General features: G+C 37.0%; 2 long non-coding RNA genes across 2 annotated transcripts in view; one reads left to right on the forward strand and one right to left on the reverse strand.

The window, feature by feature from the left end:
• LOC118153549 (uncharacterized) overlaps positions 1–14,075 on the forward strand; it is a 57,660-nt gene that overhangs the window by 17,923 nt on the left and 25,662 nt on the right. The window contains exon 3 of the long non-coding RNA XR_004742764.2: positions 3,281–3,549. This is a non-coding gene — a long non-coding RNA (uncharacterized LOC118153549). The remainder of the gene's footprint in view (positions 1–3,280; positions 3,550–14,075) is intronic.
• The window catches only part of LOC118153550 (uncharacterized), a 168,334-nt gene that overhangs the window by 16,664 nt on the left and 137,595 nt on the right, over positions 1–14,075 (reverse strand). Inside the window, exon 2 of the long non-coding RNA XR_004742767.3 lies at positions 13,468–13,598. This is a non-coding gene — a long non-coding RNA (uncharacterized LOC118153550). The remainder of the gene's footprint in view (positions 1–13,467; positions 13,599–14,075) is intronic.

Raw genomic sequence — 14,075 nt, forward strand, 5'->3', positions numbered from 1 at the left:
TTTGTATCTTTAGTAGAGATGGGGTTTCAGCATGTTGACCAGGATGGTCTTGATCTCTCCACCTCGTGATCCACCCGCCTCAGCCTCCCAAAGTGCTGGGATTACAGGCTTGAGCCACCGCGCCCAGCCGAATTAAACTTTATTGAAAATTAATTTTAAATTCATGATTACTGAAAGTAGAATATTATTTTTCTTTTTGAAATTCTGTATTTCAAAAAGAATACAAAATAGTGAAATCTTGAACAAATAGAAAATGGTATTTAAAAACCTGTAAAAGATATTGGAATTAGCCCAAATAATCCAGACAAACATAAAGTGCTTCTAATAATTGTGATGTAAGTAATTGATAGAAGTTTGCAGAAACATGAAAAAGAAATTAAAGGGTAAAATCCAGTAAGCAGTGAGGGTAACTAAGTAACCTAGGAAGGGTTCTATTCTGGACCTGTAAATCTGGATTGTTAAGAAAATAACAAATGTGTCAAAACAAACACCTCAAATATTAAATTCTAGACACTAACTAAAACTACAAATCTGAAGTTGACAGCTACCAGAGGGAAAACACAAAAAGAATATTAAGAAAGTAAAAAGTTTTACAGAAAACAAAACAAAACTACAAAAAAAAAGAAAGTAAAAAGTTTGGAAAGAAAAACAGAGGTTGACACAAATATTTAAATTTAAATGTTACTTAAAAGCATCCAAAAATCATTTTACATTAAATGGTATAAACCAACAGTTATTTTAATCTCAATTTAAATTTTCAATTCAAAAGCATGTCAAGTATGTCAGAATCAAAACGGAAGTTTGGTATCTCAAGCATCAGTGTAAGTGGCAGTAGTTGCTGTTTTCTATTTCAAATTCTCAAGAGAAAAACCTCAACAAACTCCAGTTCGTCTATTCAAACCAAGTCACATGAATAATAAGTAACTGTCCAGCCAACAGAATAGCTTTTCTTGGGGTCAGGGACCCTCCCTGTCATCTATGGCTGGGGAAGGACAGGGAGAAAAGGTGTGGGGCAGGCACCAAGGGGCAGGAGTTCAGAGATTGGTCTCTTAGCCAGACTCCAGGGTCCAGTCCTTGGATCTTTTATTTATAAACTCTGTCTTCTTGGAAAAAAATATTTAAATCTTTCTGTGTCTCAGCTTTCTCATCTGTAAGGGGACTAACAGTAATATGTACTTTAGAGAACTGTGGGGATTAGTGAAATAATGGGCGAAATGTGTCTAAAATAGTAGTTGGTACACAGTAAACTAATCAAGTAACCAAAGCTATTATTGCAGGTATGAGAGGAAAGTTAATCTGGTTGCTCTGAGAATAATTTCGGTCCATATCGTGTTTCAACTACTAGATTGCAAGGTCCCTGAACATGGGATTTATGTTCTATTGTTGATAACTTTATTCACCCCTTAGTTTCTAGCTGTGGCTCTAAGAGGTGTCCAATAGACGAGTTTGTGGAATTGAGTTGATTTAAAGAGAGGATTGATGGGATTTGGTGACATTGAGAATGTAAAGAAAGGGAAGAGAAGGTTCAAATATACTTTAAGTTTTGAGAGTGTACAGTTGAAGGAACGCATTGAAGGAACGTGGCTACCATCTACAAAAAGAGGAAAATTCGGAGGAGGTGGGAGTAAGAAAATGAGTTAAATTTTAGAAATTTTGAGTTTGGTGGTGCATTTAGGTGCAAATGTCTAGCAGATAGTTAGAAATGTGAGATTGAGTTTGGAAGGTAAGACGGTGCTATAAATACAAATCTGAGAGCCAGCTGCCTAGATGTGTGAGTTAAAGTTATGGGAGGGGATGAAATGACTGAGAGAGAGAACCTAGGAAGCAAAGGAGGAAGAAAAGTGGTGGCTAGAGCAGAAACTGAGAAAGGCAAAGTGGGTAGAGAGGTTTACGAAGTCAGGATATGGAAGGAAAAAGACGGGATTGCACTGAGCATACAAGTAGAGCAGTGACTTTTGGAAACCTAATGAGACACCACTTCCATGACTTGTTACCAATTGCATTTCATACACAAACATTTCCAAGCTTCCAAAAAACAACATAGTCATGAAACATTTCTGCCTTCATCAACTTTCTATGGAATCACCTCAACAGAAACTAAGATAACAGTTATTTTTCTCCCCTTTCCTCAGTATGTGCTAGAGGAATTAACATTGAAATTCTGAAATGATTTATTTCACACACTTGACTAGAGCTGAAGTGGGAATTGACATTCTTGCAAAGTAATAGTAAAATCTGATCTCAAATAGAGTATATTTTATTTCTGCCCTCAGCAGGAATTTACTGTTTGTTAAGGTTTATATTTTTTAAGCCATGATTTTGTTTTGTTTTGTTTAACTTCATATCTTCAGTAACTTAATTTGGGCTTGACAGAGACTTTCTTCTGAGGTGAGTGACATAGTAATAGCCAGAATATTAATTGGCATGTTCAGGCAGGGGTGAAAAACTATCTGAGGATAATTTATATTGGAAGTACAGGAAAATTGTACTTAAGAATCCAGAAGCACAAGATAAAAGTGATTTTTGTTTTCAGACTCTCAGCAATTGTTGAAGTAAACCATGTGAAGAATTTTGGGGTGCCTAGTTTCTGACTATGCAGATAGCCTCCAATAAATATTAAGAAGCTTGTATTGAATGGCTGCTTTACCTAAGAAATAGCAGATATTTCACAAAGGCCTTTTTAAAATGTGAATCCACTGAAAAGAAAGACTTAAAACAAAAATCACTTTTATCTTGTGCTTCTGGATTCTTAAGTACAGTAAGGTTTGCTTGGAACTATATACTGAAAAAAGAAACTCAAATTATAGAAATTGCTGTATTATCTCTTATATTTAACAGATTTATTTTATTGTAACTGTAACTGTGCACTAATTCTTAGAAATAAATCAAGTGTTTGAGCCTGATGTTTTTCAAGCAAGAGTATACTAATTATTTTATACTTGGCTCTTCTAAGTTGATAATAAAGGGACATGTTTCATGAAAAAAAATGAGAGCTCCTTTGGTTTTCTCAAGGGTCTTTTAATTCTTTTGTATTCAAATAATTATTTTTAAATCCATTACTTCATCTTCATTTCTCTTCAATTGTCAAATAGCCTAAGTTTACTATATTTTCAACTATCAGTGACTTTTCATTTTACTAACCACTTTTATTGATTTCATAAACTCTAAACTCCTTTCACTAAGATATGAGATTTCATTTTTCAATTGCTTTCTACTGTGTTTGCATTTGAATTTCCAGATGCTTACAGTATCTGACATTCAACATGTCTCTTCTAAACAGATATTTTTACAATGGATGCGGAGGGTTGCTTGTGTTGTGTTCAGGAAGATGCAAGAAACGGAACTCATAGAACTTCAATTCAATAGAGGAATGTTTTCACGTAATGACAACTTCTGCTATCTCTGCAACGTGTAACGATAGGAGCTTGAATCATTAATACTGGATTCCACAAACCCTCAAGGCTGTTTTTTCAGGTTGAATCATCTCTGCCTCTTACCACAGAGAACTGGCATGAAAGCACAGAACAAACATCTACAATGTACTTCAAGGTGAATATTGAAGAAGGGACTATTTTTGTATATTTCCATGTTCAACATAAACATGTCAGCTGAAAGTAAATTATCACTTTTTAAATTAGGAGTAATACAGAAGTAATGTTTACTAAGTGATTCTTATGGCCCAACAATGTTTTATTTGCCTTAATTCTACTTTATTTAATTCCCACATAACCCTATAAGACAGGTATGTTATTATCTCCATTTAACACATGATAAAAGAGAGGCCTTGAATGGCTCGAAAAAAAACTTGTTCAAGGTTACAAAGTTAGTTTAAAATAAAACGGAGATATACAAACGACCTGGTTTATGTAAGAAAGATTATACAGTTTTGATGCAATGGCATATACAGAATCCTAGATCCTTTTCAGGATGGTCTAATTACTAGGCTACTTAAGCGCTGACTCACAAACAGGGATAGTTTGCTAATGGTGTTTACAGATGAAAATACCAGTGTAAGTAATCTTAACCCTAGCAAGCCTAAAATGAGCACTTTAAATACACACAGGGATTAGTGTATAAGAGAATGACAGATTTCTAAGAGCATGCAAAAAACATTACCCACCAGTGCAGAAACCCTCTCATTAATAAACCTTCCAACACATTTTTGTGCACCAAATAAGCTATGGATTTGTGTTTCAAATTCAGACTAGTTTTTATTCTATGGAGTAGCCACTGAGGAAGGGAAGAATTCTGAATAATCTTTTGAAACTGGAGGTTAAACACCGATTCCTTGGAATCACATGTTATCTAGGAGGCTATAACTAATGACACAGTTGTACTGCCTCATTTATCCAGAAGGCAATGCATTTGGCATTGCGATTTTCTTGGCTACTTGAATGGGCTATCAATAACTAGTAGCTTGCATGACCTTTAATTATTATAAATAGTGAAAATACAAGCAAATGAAGCCAAAATCAGTAGCAGACGGATATAGATCTTCATTTGTAATCATGATCACTAATAACCATTATGAGAAACAGATATTAGCATATGATAGTAACTAATAAATAAACTGAGTTTAAGCATATTTTGAGCACCAATCACAATTATTTAAATGACTCCTTGTATAATACCAATGCAAACAAATCCATCCCCTTAAAATCCACTGATAAGTTGTTTTGAATAATAGGCTAAGAATCTCTAACATACTAATTGTTCTTTAAATGTTCTAAACATTTCAAAGATTCATATTTTTTTTTTTAGATGGATTCTAACTCTGTCACCCAGGCTGGAGTGCAGTGGCATGGTCTCAGCTCACTGTAACCTCCGCCTCCCGGGTTCAAGCAATTCTCTGCCTCAGCCTCCTGAGTAGCTGGAATTACAGGTGCCCACTACCATGCCTAGCTAATTTTTGTATTTTTAGTAGAGATGGGGTTTCACCATGTTGCCCAGGCTGCTTTTGATCTCCTAACCTCAAGTGATCTGCCCACCTCAGCCTCCCAAAGTGCTGGGATTACTGTCGTGAGCCACTGTGCCTGGCTGAGTCACACTTTTTAGTCCTCCTATGCTTATCAAGCCTACTAATCTAACTCTAAAACAAACAAACAAATGAGTAAGCAAAAGCCTAGCAAGCCTGCCAGCCTCCCTGGATACCATCGCAGTGTTCTGGGATCTTTTCTCAAGGAGGCCTTTCAGATGGTCACTCAGTGACCATCCATGAGGTCAACAGTCAGAAAAGATGGATCAATTCCAATAGAGAAAATGGTATAGGTACTCTACAAATGTCTTCTTCAATTGTCTTTGAATCCATCTCAGTTTTCTTAGCTCTAAAATGGGGATAATGATAGAACCTCCTTTACTTTGAGGAATAAATAAGTTAATACAGGTACAACACTTAGAAGGGTGTCTGACACATACTAGACATTCAATACACATGATCTATATTTTTTATTGTTATCTACTTTTGTATCCGTAAGTTGTTCTAAATCTCCAGTGATTTAGTCATATGAATACTTCAGTATGTTAAAGTTTTCTCATAAAATCTACCTAGTTGATCTTGAAAATATTCAAAAACTGTGTAAGTAACTGCAAGTTAAGAGCCAGAGGTCTGTAAGTCGCACAAGAAAAATCTCTTTATTACTTTATGGTCACACTATAGATACAAGCATGTTAGGATAAGAATCCAAATGTATAACTCTACATATTCACCTATGAATGGATTCCACAGACATTATGGTTGGAATCTATTTTGGTTTTAACAATAAGGAACACCAAAAGACATGTAAAAAGTGAGTAATCAACAAATCAACACATTAGAGGCCGAGAGACTGTTACAGAATAAAATTCATAGTATTGCATCACATAGAAGAATGTTGATTCTCACTAGATTCTGAATAAATATTTTTGAGTTGAAATACTCTGAAGATACCAGACTATAAAACCTTTAGAGGCTCAATAACTGTTAGCAATTGTTACTGACCTTCATATTTGATATCTGTAACATCTACCAGAGTTCCTAACACAAAAGCTCAAGAGGAACTTGCATTGCAAGAGAGAATATATAAATAAAGAAATGAATGAATCAAGTCAATGTTTTGGACATGAGCATCTCTGCTCTGCCCTTCCTCAGTCTAGGTCTCATTTCTTCTCCCTACTTGTGTGTGTCCTCTTGGTGACTGCTTCCTCCTTCTACCTCAGTTTTACTTTAACTGCTCTATCTGGGGTGTCATTTCTTCTCCTCTTTTAAATCTCCCCTGAACTGAAGACATTAACAAATTGACAGGCTTCAGGTTAAAAAGGAAGATTAAATACACATTTGTAAGCTCATTTTCTTTTCTAAACTCCTCTAAAATAGAAGTATAGAATTTTTTAAAGGCATAAATCCTCAAAGACAAACAGAACAAGAGAGGAAACCACAGCAACAAAATTTTAGAAACTAGAAGTTAGATGGATAAGCAGTAAATGATTTAGCAAACCTGACACATTTAAAACCCAGACTGGTTGGGGAGGGAGGCCCAAAAGCTAGCCAGCACATACCTCAAATTCCAGAAGTGTTCAGAAATTAAAGTTACCTGGTACCTCTTAAAGGAGGGTGAAGGCAGAGGTGATTGGTTGAAAATCTGTTTAAAAAGAAGTTAGATACCATCTCCAATCTCAGAAAAAGCTAGAAAATTTTCTCTCTAAATAGGATGAACTGGGGGGAGTTTCTATGGTGTACTAGGCATAGGGGCAGGGCTACCAAACTGAATATTGCTAGATTAAGTGAAAAATCTACTCACAGAATGGTGATATTCCCATCGCCTTTCCCAACTCAGATCCCAGAACAGAGTCAATCAGAGTTGTACCTTCCAGACAGGTCACTGAAAATCTTATGCAAGGAAATACAATCAACCCAAGACAAACAAGAAAGATAGTGATAGGAAAATGATTCCCACAGCAAAATGGTTCAATCTATCAGGAAAAAGAAATGCTAAGAAACAGACATTGCAGAGAGAAGAAAAATCAAAAATCCGTATTTTTCAAAAAGATGAAAGATAATACAACCATGAAAAAATAGGATATTACAAATATGGAATATTCTGGGACAAAAGAGAGTTTTGGAATTTAAAAATGCAATAGCAGAAAGGTTAAAAAAAAAAAAAAAAAAAAGCAGCCTTCCAGAGAAGGGAGAAAGCAAAGTTGCAGAAATTACTCAGGAAGTAACTCAAAAAGACAGAGCTTGGAAATGCAACAAAAGAGAAGCAGTAAGAAAATTAGAGAAGTAGCCAAGGAGGCCGAACATGTGAATAATGGGAATTCCAGGAACAGAAAACAAAGAAAAATTAATAAACATATAAAATCAAATGAGTCAGGAAAAAATTTCCAGAACTGAAATTTAAAAATTTTCAGATTGAAAAGTCCACTGATGCCCAGCACAAGAGACAAGAGAAAATCCAAAGAAGAACCTTCCCAGTGAAATTCCAGAATAAAAGGAAAAAGAAGATTCCCCAGAGTTCACTCCTTAAAAGCAACTCCTAGCCAAAGAGGAACCAGAATGACTCAATGCAATCTTGAAAGATAGGAGACAATGGAACAATGATTTAAACATTCTCAAGAAAAACTATTCCCAATCTAATTTTCCCTAGAAAGGAAAATTATTAATTGTGAGGGTGAAAAAAGAAAAGGTCTCAGAAAATTTATTCATGCATCCTCTCTCAAGAAGCTACTGGTGGGTGTGCTCTGCCATCACAGGGATATAAACAAAGAAAGAAAACAATGTAAGATGCAGAAACCAGGGACAGCAATACAAAGAAGAGAGACAAAGGCTACCCCAGGATGATGGTGCAGGGACATCCCAGGACAAAAGCTGTGCAACTGCCTAGAGAGGGCCCAGTTCTGATTTCAGCAGATGTAGAGAACTCCAGCTATGAAGTCAGCAAGAAGATGAAACTTATAGGATGTATAGTGTCTTTGAAGACACAAAGGGGGAAATTACCATTCTAGCACAGTCCTGGGGTGAATTTGTATTAGATAATTAAATAAACCAAAAGATAATTATTAAAATCAAGGAAAATACACAAGAAAGGAAATCCAATAATAGTATATTATAGGACTTAGTTGTGAAAAAATGTCAGAGTCACAATAATATAAAATCTGAATACAGATAAAACTGAAAGTTATCCCTGGGAGAGTTAGGAAAGAATACATGCGTGGATTGGAGAAGCAAGTAAGAGGATTATCTCTTTATCCTGTACATAGGATATTTAAACAGGAAAAAGAAAGCAATGTAAAAACATTAATTATTCTACAACATGGCTATAAATATCCAAAAAAGTAACTGAACTAGTTGAAAGTGGTTATCTTTAAGAAAAACAAGGGCCGGGCGTTGTGGCGCACACCTGTAATCCCAGCACTTTGGGAGGCCGAGGTGGGTGGATCATGAGGTCTAGAGATCGAGACCATCCTGGTCAACAAGGTGAAACCCCGTCTCTACTAAAAATACAAAAAATTAGCTGGACACGGTGGCACGTGCCTGTAATCCCAGCTACTCAGGAGGCTGAGACAGAAGAATTGCCTGAACCCAGTGCCTGTAATCCCAGCTACTCAGGAGGCTGAGGCAGGAGAATTGCCTGAACCCAGGAGGGGGAAGTTGTGGTGAGCCGAGATCGCGCCATTGCACTCCAGCCTGGGTAACTAGAGCGAAACTCCATCTCAAAAAAAAATAAAAAGAAAAAGGAATGGATAAAGAACTCTGTTTTCCACAATTGACCTTTTAGAACAATTTGACTTTTCAAAATTATGAATATGCACCATTTTGATAAAAATTAAATTAAAAAATAAATTAAGGGATATTATATACTATTTTATAAAATGTCTTGCTTATTATTCATGTTGTAAAACTCAGGTGGTTTAAAACAGTTGCATTTGTTTTGTACCTGAAAGATCACATTATAAAAATTTATGTGTGTTCTTCCATTTATTTTTTTCAATGAAGGTTATGGGGTCTGGAGTAAGAATGGTGTGAGCCATTCCTATCTCAGAGAGGAAATTCTCCATGATTCCCATCCCCAACCACTTTGTCCTTTGCTCCTCTTCTGTCCTGACCAATAGTCCCATCACAGCAACTCTAACTCTTCATCATACTTTTTAGAAAGAATATAGACTGCTTGTAGATGCTGCATTACCTGAAGACAGAGAATATGTATTATTCACCTTGGTAACTCCACTCTCTAACCCAGAGCCCAGGAAAAAAAACAGAAGGTACTCAATAAAAGCTCATGAGCTTAAAAAGAGGAAAGAGAAAGGAAGAGAAGAGAGAGATGATAAAGTAAAAGAGAAGCTAACTATAAGCGGTTGTCTGAACACTGGATATGAGTCATAGGAGAAAAAAAGATGTCTGGAGTATTCAAAAATTTAGTAGTTTAGTATAAAAAGAGAAGCTAGTGAGAAAGAATGAGAGAGAAGCCAGAAGCTGGAAGGAAATAGAAAATGTTGAGTCACAAAAGGGACAGGTAGTTAGAAAGTGCTTTGAAAAGCAGGTCATGGCCCACAATGTCAATGCTGCAGAGACATCAGGTTGGATGAGGACACAGAACTACCCACAGGGTTTGGCATGCTGACATAGCTGGTGTCCTTCACAACAGCCAGCTCCAGGGAGAGCTGGAAAGAAATGCCTCATTGGGCTGATTTGTGGAAGAAGGCAAACAGAAAAAGAAGAGTAAGCTCTGCGGAGGACTTTGAGGTGAAAGAAAGCACTTGCAGGAGGAAGATGTGGAGTCAAAATGTCAATACAAATATTAGTGAGGCATAATTGCATGTTGATAGGAATGATCAAACAGAGAGATAGAAATCAGTGACGGAAACGGAAGCAAGTACCACCATAAGAATAAATCCATGAAGAAGGAGGGAGGGATCGTGGAGAGGCTGGCCTGAGCAGCAAGAACAAACCCCCATCATAAGGGGAAGAAAGTACATCTTGTGAGGACAGAAAAAGATGGACTGGCAAAACTCATGCTGGAAAGGTGAAGGAGTTCTTAGCTAATTGCCTCTATTATGTGCTGTATTTGCAGAGAGTAAAAGGGAAGATTTTTTTTTCTGAAATGAGTGTAATTGAGTTGTATAGACAAGGATACAATTCTAGATTGTTTTTTTAGAATAAGATATATCTGTTGGAGAAAAAAAATCTAACTATATGCCAAGCTCTAGAACATCCCTCTAGGGAATACTAAAAGATGCTGTAAATCCATAAAGGAGAAATATATAATTTAACTTTAGAGCAGAACTACTACCTAAGCAATAATTGTAATATTTTGAGCTCAAGGCAATAGCTTCAAGTACAAAAATTCAATATGTTCCACAAAACATTTAATAATGGTCATTCGCAAAGTGTCAAAATAGTTCAAACCATGTGTATTAGGTATTTACATATCTTATTTTAATTCTCAGAAAAAACTCTATGACATATTATTTTATGATGTAATATTATTTTCCTTTTAAAAATGAGAAAACCAATGCTGTAAAGGTTAACTCAACAAGTTCCACAGCTACGATATAGCTGGAAATAAAAAGCCTGTCTGATTCTTAAGTCCATTTCTTTCCTTTTTTTCTCTTTTGAGATGGAGTCTTGCTCTGTCACCCAAACTGGAGTACAATGGCGCCATTTCCACTCATTGCAAACTCTGCCTCCCAGGTTCAAGTGATCCTTCTGCCTCAGCCTCCAAAATAGCTGAGATTACAGGTGTGTGCCACCACACCTAGCTAATTTTTGTATTTTTAGTAGAGGTGGGGTTTCACCATGTTTGCCAGGCTGGTCTTGAACTCCTGACCTCAGGTGATCTGCCTGCCTCAGCTTTTCCAAAGTCCTGGGATTACAGGCATGAGCCCCTGCATCTGGCACATTTCTTTCTATAAGAACAAAAGTTCAGAGACTTTTGTGGCTTCATGAAAAGCCATCATTTAAAAAATATTCATTTTAGCTAATATTTTAAATGTTAAAGGGTTCATCCATCTTAAGCTCCATTTTCAGCTTATTCAGAATTCATTATGCATAAGCCTATAGTGATACATGCCAAATTTATTCCCTTTTAAAAAACATACCCTTTTGGCTGGGCACAGTGGCTCAAGCCTGTAATCCCAGTACTTTGGGAGGCCGAGGTGGGTGGATCACGAGGTCAAGAGATCGAGACCATCCTGGTCAACATGGTGAAACCCCATCTCTACTAAAAATACAAAAAATTAGCTGGGCATGGTGGCGCGTGCCTGTAATCCCAGCCACTCAGGAGGCTGAGGCAGGAGAATTGCCGGAACCCAGGAGGCAGAGGTTGCAGTGAGCTGAGATCTCACCATTGCACTCCAGCCTGGGTAACAAGAGTGAAACTCCGTCTCAAAAAAAAAAAAATACCTTTTAATAAACACTGCTTAAGTAAACTCACTAAGGGCAGTGAGAGGTGTGGGGAATGGAGAACTAGAAGAATCTAATTGGAAATACTCTAAGAGCAACAGACTTCTTGTGGAGAATCACATGCTTTACAATATGTCTGGATTAAAACAAAATGAAAACATCGTTTTATGTAAAATAGGGCAAAAGTGTATATATATAACAGCACCAATGTAATGTCTGGCACATAGTCAGTGCTCAGTGCATATTAGTTTTCTTCTCTTTCTTTCCTAGCATTTTAGAAACTAGAAAGAGCAAAGAGTTAGTGTCCTAAATTAGTCCTTTAAAATAATCTATCTAAGAAACTGAGACAATTGCTGGTGACATGTTTTTGGAAGGTCTATGGATAATACCACTGATCAGGATACCTGTCTGTGTGAAATATGAGGTCACCTTGATCTCATAGTCTATACTTCTCATAACTTTATGAAAATAACAAAATAATATATTTCAATGAAAATGATTTTCAAAATATTTCATAGTAAATATATTTTAGCTACAGTATATTTTAAAGCTGTGTTAGGGATTAACATGACTAAAATGAATGACCTTGATTTGTGGTCCAATCTCCAGGCAATTATGAGTTAAATATTATAGAGCTAAATATGGGAGTCCAGAGAGGAAATAGGAGAATCCCTCTCTTCCTATGTGAATGTCCCAACACATGCATCTGGAAAAGCTAGCCATGAAGTGTTCTTAAGCAATTAGTAGAATGAATCTCAGAACTGAAAATCCCAATGCCTGGGTACAATGACTAGTGCTATTAGACAGTATCACTAAAGCTCACTGGGTATGTTTCCCTAACAGTGAAAAGTACAGAGAAACGAGTCCTAGACTGCCTACCGTGTTACAGATAATTCCTAAAGGAAAAAACTTTAGGAATTATCTGTAACACGGTAGGCAGTCTGGGACTACACACATACACACACACACCACACACACCACACACACACACACACACACACACACACACACTCAGTTTTAAGATGAAAAGCTGAGGCACAGAAACCAAGCACCTTACAGATACCTTATAGCCTGCCTCTCACATCCCTTACCACTTAAAGCTGCTCCAAGGTTTGATTCTGAAACTATTAATCTGACATAAAATAAACAGAAATTACATGTAATAAACTTTGGCTATTCATTGCAAATCTACATATAGTAAATGCAAAGCAAATGTAAATGGCAAGCACTGACCTAGAAGTAGAGATCTGAGCACTGGTTCTGTGCATGTCTGTAACGAATGACAAGGCTGTGGGCAAATAGCCCCAGCTGTCTTGTCCGAGGGCTCTCTCACAGGTTAAGTGAGAGGTTTGGCCTCCATCCTCGGTTTTCAGCCCCGCCTGACTACAAGCTGTAATCACTTGGAGAGCTTTAAAACAATATAGTATCTGAGCCAACCCAGATTAACTATAATCATACTCTCAAGAGCTGGGGCCCAGGATGTGACAATGTGACAATGTTTAAACCATCCCAAGAGGATTTTAATGTACAGCAAAGGGCTCGGAATCTTCAGGCCCAATGACGAGTTCTGTGTTAGAAAGATCCTGATGCTTTAGCCAGTGCTGGGGTTGGGCTGTTGAGCTGAGCGCCAGGCTCTTTTCACCCACCAGGACTTAGCACATCCCTGGAGATAATCAGAAAGGATGGCTCACTGGGTGACCAAACAGCCTTAACATTTCCTCTCAGCTTGAGTAAACTTGAGGCAGTTTTTTTTTGCCCCTGACTGCAGGCCCCTGTCTTTTCCTACATTTACTTTAGAAAGTTTGTAATTGTATTTTCTCTGTCCCCTTAAACATAAATCTCCCAAACTCTTGCTGGTTTTACAACACAGGAACTTCTTTCTCAAAAATCTGGGAGCCATTCATTTGAAATGTAATCATTAAGGAAGACAGCACCCCTATCTCCCAGTCTCTATGGGAGAGTAGCAACCTAAATTCCATTAGCACCAATCAGCAAATATAGATGACCTAATCGTGCACACCAGCCTCACACAAATATGCTGTCGTATGTTGTCAGACCACACTAGCTCAGGCTAGTGCTTAAAAACTCACCTGCCTTTTGTTTCAGCTGAGTTGAGCTCAATCTCTCTCCCTTATTGCAGTCTTGAATAAGGTCTTCTTTGCCTGTTTAACTCTAGTGCAATTTTTCTTTGACAGAGAGTTTGAGTTTTGAGTGGTACTTCCTGCAGAAAAATGTAGATAAGCTGAGTGGTCTTTCTTATTTTCAGAAGCAAAAATGACAAGCCAAAGTCCTCTCTTCTGCTACCAACACCAGGTCCCAGGGCCCAACTTCATCTGTTTTAATTCCATTGGAATTTAATTCCACTGTCTATGGAATTTTAAAACTCAGTGTTTTGTTGCTGTTGAAATTAATTCGGTGACTTAACTCTGGATTCTTTCATTTATTAATGCGTCCATTAAACATCTACACATCCAACCTACCATGGAATGCAAAATGCTCTCAATCCTACAAAATTTTAAATTATAAAAGACAGCTTATTTTATTACAAATCGAAACATACTAGACAATGTACAATTTCTCCCTTAATACCAAATAAAAACTGTCATTTGCATACTGCTCCAATAAAAACTTGGGGTTTGAGGTAAGTTGCTTCTCCTTTCTGTTTCAGTTTCCTCAGCTCTAAAATGAAGAAATGATA

This window comes from Callithrix jacchus, chromosome 1, assembly GCF_049354715.1.
Source record: "Callithrix jacchus isolate 240 chromosome 1, calJac240_pri, whole genome shotgun sequence".
NCBI lineage: Eukaryota > Metazoa > Chordata > Mammalia > Primates > Cebidae > Callithrix > Callithrix jacchus.